We start from the raw sequence: 6,000 nt of genomic DNA, 5'->3' as shown, positions 1-6,000 counted from the left end.
AGAATAAGCTCTGGCTGGAGTTTCCTTCATGGTTCAGTGGTTAACAAACCCTACTTGTATCCATGAAGATTCGGGTTCCATCCCTAAACTTGCTCAGTGGGTTAAGAATCCGGTATTGCTAGAGGTGTGGTGTAGGTCGCAAACGTGACTTGGATCTTGTGTTGCTGTGGCTGTAGTGTAAGCTGGCAGCTGTAGCTCCGATTTCGACCCCTAGCCGAGGAACCTCCATATGCCGCAAGTGGGGCTGTAAAAAAGCAAAAAACAAACAAAAAAAAAACAAAGAAACCCTCTTCCATAATAGGTGAAGAGTTGGCTTTGTCATAAAACATATAAAATATAAATTAAAAAAAAAATATAAAAAATAGTTGGCTTTGCTTATCGACAAAGTGGTTTGTACCCATTGTTTCAGACACCTTTGAAAGTGAAAAGGATAGTATTTTTTTGTTTTGTTTTGTCTTTTAGTCTTTTCCAGGGCCACACCGGAGGCATATGGAGGTTTCCAGCCTAGAGGTCTATTGGAGCTGTAGCCACTGGCCTATGCCACAGCCACAGCAACGAGGGATCCGAGCCACATCTGTGACCTACACCACAGTTCAAGGCAACGCTAGATCCTTAACCCACTGATCAAACCCGCAACCTCATAATTCCTAGTGGGATTCCTTAACCACTGAGCCATGACGGGAACTCTGAAAGGGGATAGTATTCATAATTATGCCAGGACAATAGCTGTGAATATTTTCTCTCCCTCCTAACAAACCTAGCTTTATGGCATAGTTTTCAGACGACAAAGCTCTAGTTATATCCACTTCTTCCATATAGGGACTGCCTTGACTTTTGCCATGAGTTGTCCAGTTCAAGAAAATGTTGGCTGAGCTTAGGCTGTGTAGGTTCTGGGGCCCCTCTCTGATTTGTTGAGTCTGCCTAAACCTGCATAGTCTCTGGTTTTAGCTGTAGTTTCTTTTTAAGAGTCTCAGCTAAAAACAAAATGCTGTTTTCATGAAGGCAAAGAAAAAGAAAAATACTTATCCCAGATTTAATGCCTAGCAGCTGTCTGAAACTCTCTGTCCTAGGGACTAAGTGGTTCTTTCTGACTTTACCATGGAGTCCAAACTCCTCTCCCAAAGCATGATCTGTTGCCTGGCATGTACCCCAGGCTACTGCCTAATGACAGCTCTGCAAGGTAATGGAGCTCTCTGTCTTGCTGTGCTTTTGTAGACAATTTGAAAAGAAATTCAGAACCTAAGGAATGGGCTGTAAATAAAACTCCCACTCCTTCCTATGTGTTCTCCAGGGATTCAGAGAACTGAATCTCTGTGGCAATGTATAAGGCTCTGTTGACCCTTGTTTCTTTCCATATATAGGTTCCCCTGCATCTACCTAGAAAATGCAGTAGTTTTCTCACCCTCAGTCTCATCACTGTCCAGCAGTTTGTCTAATATCAGTATTGACTTTGGAGTTGGCCTTATCCCCACATGCCAGTTTGTTCTGCAGTGCATGCCTTTGTTAGAGATAGGCTTCTGCATGTAGGGTAGCACTTTAGCCCACAAAACTCAGTTGTATAAGAAATATAACTTTAAATGGAACAATTATGTTACTCACAGGTAAACAATGCTAATCACTCCCTTCACGATGACATTTCCATTTCTACCTTGTCTTGCCCCTTGCTTCAAGCTCTGTGTACTAGCAGCCCTGATTTTCCACCAAAAACAATATCAGCTATACTGATTTAGTCCCTACCAAATTAGCTCAGACACCTGGGAGACTTGAGATTAGTTTCTTGAGGCCATCATCACCCAGCAGTCAACCTTTTTCCCAAGCATTCTGAACTCACTAGCCAAGTCAGAAGGTAGAGAACCAGTATTTTGGAAAACTGTTCCTCTCTTTCAAGCTTTTTGTTATTTTCCTTAAAAAAAAAAATTAAAAACTGGCACTGTCCCTAACATGCACTACAACATGGATGAACTTTGAAGACATTATGCTAGTTTAAGTAAACCAGACACCAAAGAACAGATACTGTTTCATTCCAATCACATGAGGTCCTTAGAGTAGCCAAATTCATAGAGTCAGAAAATAGAATTATGTTTGCCAGGGGCTATGGGGAGGAGGGAATGGGGGGTTAATGCTTAATGGGCACAGAGTTTCAGTTTTGCGAGATGGAAACAATTCTGGAGATAGATGGTGTTGATTTTGCACAAAAATGTGAATGTACTTAATGACATGGAATTACACATTCTAAAAGTGTTAAAATAGCTGATGCATATTTTACCACAATTTAAAAATAAATAAATAATGTTTTGTTTTGTTTAAAAAAAAAGAAATATAACTTTATTTATGGAACTCCATAAATTCCATAAAGTGGTTTCCACCTAATCTCTGTCAATTCTAGATAATCTCAATTCAGGAAAGTTTTGTTTTCAGCTGATGAATGTATTGTATTTCCTAGAAGAAAACCAGACAAGTGTTTCCTCATTTTCTCTCATCAAATCCACTAGTTTTCCTGCTTCAGTGCCCATGTGCCTGCCATCCCCCCTGCTTCAATGGAAGAAATATTGCTATTTCTAAGGCAACGCCTTCACTACACTGTAGTTCTCAGACATGTCCAAACTTCTTACGGATTTCTCTCCTGAAATTATATCCCCCCTACATGACCTTCAAGTAATTCAAAAGGTCAGGCTTTTTCAACTCAACAGTGTTAGCTCCCAAAACTTTTTTGTTTGCCTTTCTCACCCCCTGTTCTTCAGTGGTGACAATAGGTGCCTTGAAGTCTGGTTTGAAAGAGTAATGGAATAAAAGAGCATTTCCAGGGTAAAAAATCATTAAACAGTACAAACTACGTTATCCTGTTGTACTTTGGTTTACAATGTCATTTTGTACAAAGTTTTACGGTGTCAAACTTTGACTTTGCCTATGGCAGGCTCTGAGGCAGACTGAAGAGTGCTCAGTGCCTCTGCTGAGACCACCACTGCTCCCCACCCCTCCCACTTTTTACCACCATGGATAGTAAATGATACCATTTCCATGAAGGCTGCAAAGAGAGCCAACACTAAGTTCCTCTAGGAGTCCATCATTACAAATAGCCTTACTCTCCCTGTCATCTTTCGTAGCTCATACCCTTTCAGGCTGTAAGCGTAGCTCCCCTCCAGCCCCCTAAAACTCCATCGTAGCAGCCTGCAGGAATTCACAGTCCATCATCAGCAAATCCTTACATACTTCATCCTCATAACTAGATTTTTCCTTCACACCTTGCTCTGAATTCTCTCTTCCCCTGAACAGTGGTGACCCTTGTCCTCCCACTGAGCCTGGAAGTGAAGTGACTCTCTTCCTTGTTGTCTCCAATTTTTCCAGAGGGTTGTTTCCCCTAACACTCCTCTTCTGTATGTGCATAGCATCCTTCGAAGCACATGTTCTATAGAGGGATTTTAAAGACTGGATTTTCTTCTTTTACTTGTACCAGTGTTTTATCTGGAGATTTATGCAGGGACTGGAGAAGAGACTCCTGTAAATAGGGAAATGTTTGGCTAACCCACAGCTCCCATTCAAGGCCTTATGGTTTGATGAAGAGCCTTTTGGAACGGGCTTCAGAGCCTCAAAGAGAGTCTCTTGCCTAAATATGATTTTAGAGGTCTCACTTCCTTGGCTTTTCTCTTGACGGTGAATAGTTGAAAATCGATCAGACAGATCCAGAGGTTTATCCATCACATAATCTCCATTCATGGAAGACTGATTACCCAGTGGAAAAAGGAAAGCATTTTCTTTATCAAAAGAGGCTTGGGGGCAGCTTACTTCATCTTCATTTTCTTCCTCAATTTTCTTCCTCTTGGTTCTGCCTCCTAATGATGTCAGGGGTACAACGTGTTTATGGGTAACAGTATCTTTAATGTGATCGATATCATTCTGTTCACTTACAGGTTCACTTACATTTTTACTTATAAGCATTGGCTTGTTAGATGACAGGTTAGTGATCTTGTTCACTTCAGACCCAAGATTATGATGTGTGAAAGGGTACTATCTTCAGATTTTGATCTAGGTTTCTCCAAGGCATTATTTTCAGGTGGTTTTTCTTCCCACTCTCTAAAAGAGAAGGGGGCAAACTTGTATTCAAACCTAAACTACTTTTCACACTAGAGGCAGCTCCAAATACAGGAGATGACACCCGAGTAGTCAGTTCTTCTTGAGGAGGAGTCTTTGAAATCGAATCTGAAAATCTTCAACTATTTTCACTATTTCTTCTTGAAATAGGTTCTCAAAAGGTTGTTTCTTGTGATCTCCTTCCAGACAATGGTAGAGCTTATCACCAAGAGGGCTCCTGGGACCTCGAGATTCAGATTCTTCTTGAACACTAAGTCCAAGTGTTTCAGCAACAACTGTAGCTAAATTATCGCCAGGACAACTGCTTGTTCCATGTGTTTTAGCTACTGGAGCCTGACTCTGATCACAAGTGTCGGCCACTAGAATTTCACCTTCATTAGGTTTATGTTGTGGATGAGTGGAAGACTTCAGAACTTTTCTCAAGTCATTTGCACACCCAGAGTGCTCCACATTGGTCTGTGTTTGTTCTACATATAGGACATGAAGGTTCTCCTTTCTTTGTAGCTGGTTAGCACCAGGAAATGAAAAAGCTGTTATTGGTGAATCTGGAATAATGTCTTCCTCAGATTCAAGATCAGTTGCTTGATGTGGCTGATCATTCTCAATTTTCTGCTGCAGCTGTTCAGAAAGTCTTTTATTTTCTTTGTAGAGTATTCTTTTCATTCATAATCTCTGGGATAAGTTTAAGATTCTGCTGCCAGATATTTTCAAACTCTTGCTGTTTCTTCTGCATATGTTCTTCAGTTACTGCACAGCGATCACATAATCCTGCTCTTAATCCATCTTCTAAAACTTTAATGGTTTCATGAAGGACTTTTTGTTGCTCTCTCAGCTGTTGATTTTTGGTGAAGAATTCTTCCAGTCTCTGTGCATCTAACATTTGTTCCTTTTACAGTTTGTTTACTTTTACTTGTAAACCTTGTGCTTTTTTATCATGATACTTCTTTAGTTTTGTCCAAAGATCCCTGCAGAACCAGGGCTTCCACAACTGCCTCCTGAGACATTCATCTTGCTTAATATGCTTCACACTTCTATTGCCTAGTGTTTTTCAGACCTTTTCTGTTACATTATGTATGCCTGAAGTTGTATTGCGCCAGTTTAAATACGGCCTGCAAGATTGCCTCGAGATCCTGGAATGCTTCAGCAGGGAAGCAGTCACCCTCTGGGGCTGTGAAGAAATGGCCGTTTGCTTTTCTCCTCTTTCCCTCTCTAATCTGCCAGTCCCCCAGCAACAATGCTACCCCCTTGGGGCAGCCCGCTATTTGTTGTCTTTTTAGGGCTGCACCCATGACATATTGAAGTTCCCAGGCTAGGGGTCAAATTGGAGCCATAACTGCTGACCTATGCCACAGCACAGCAACTCTAGATCTGAGCCACATCTGCAAACTACACCACAGCTCACAGCAACACCAGATCCTTAACCCACTGAGCAAGGTCAGGGATTGAAGTCGCATCCTAATGGATGTTATTCAGGTTCATTACCTCTGAGCCACAATGAGAACTCCTTTCTACACCTTTAAACACATTTCCTGGGTAAATTCCTTCCCCTATTCTCTGATGCATCTCTCTCATACATTTCTGCTCCTCAAACACTATTTCCTCTTTATTCTACTAATAAAGTTGTATCTAATCTCAATGAAATAATAAAAGTAATTAGAAAAGACTTCCTCTCTCCATGAGCTTGTTCACCAATATGCAGGCATCTGTAGAGATATGGTCTGCATTCTAGTTGCATCTAACCCCAAACTTTAAATTATGTCCTGGATCCTGCATTGTCTTGCCCACCTAAGTGCTCTGTTCCTACAGTCATTCCCTTATCGACTGCACAACTCTCACTCCCAACATGTTGTAATATTCCCCTTTAAACAAACAAACAAGGACTTCCCATGGCTTCACATAACCTTCCAACCA

At 41.2% G+C, this 6,000-nt stretch overlaps 1 pseudogene; it reads right to left on the bottom strand.

Moving 5' to 3' along the window:
• Positions 1-3,406: 3,406 nt before the first annotated feature.
• LOC125121009 (DNA endonuclease RBBP8-like) lies at positions 3,407-5,097 on the bottom strand (annotated as a pseudogene).
• Between the last annotated feature and the right edge of the window lie 903 nt (positions 5,098-6,000).

Source organism: Phacochoerus africanus, chromosome 2, assembly GCF_016906955.1.
Source record: "Phacochoerus africanus isolate WHEZ1 chromosome 2, ROS_Pafr_v1, whole genome shotgun sequence".
Lineage (NCBI taxonomy): Eukaryota > Metazoa > Chordata > Mammalia > Artiodactyla > Suidae > Phacochoerus > Phacochoerus africanus.
Note: the sequence above shows the minus strand (reverse complement) of the source record. Positions and strands in the feature narration are given on the sequence as shown.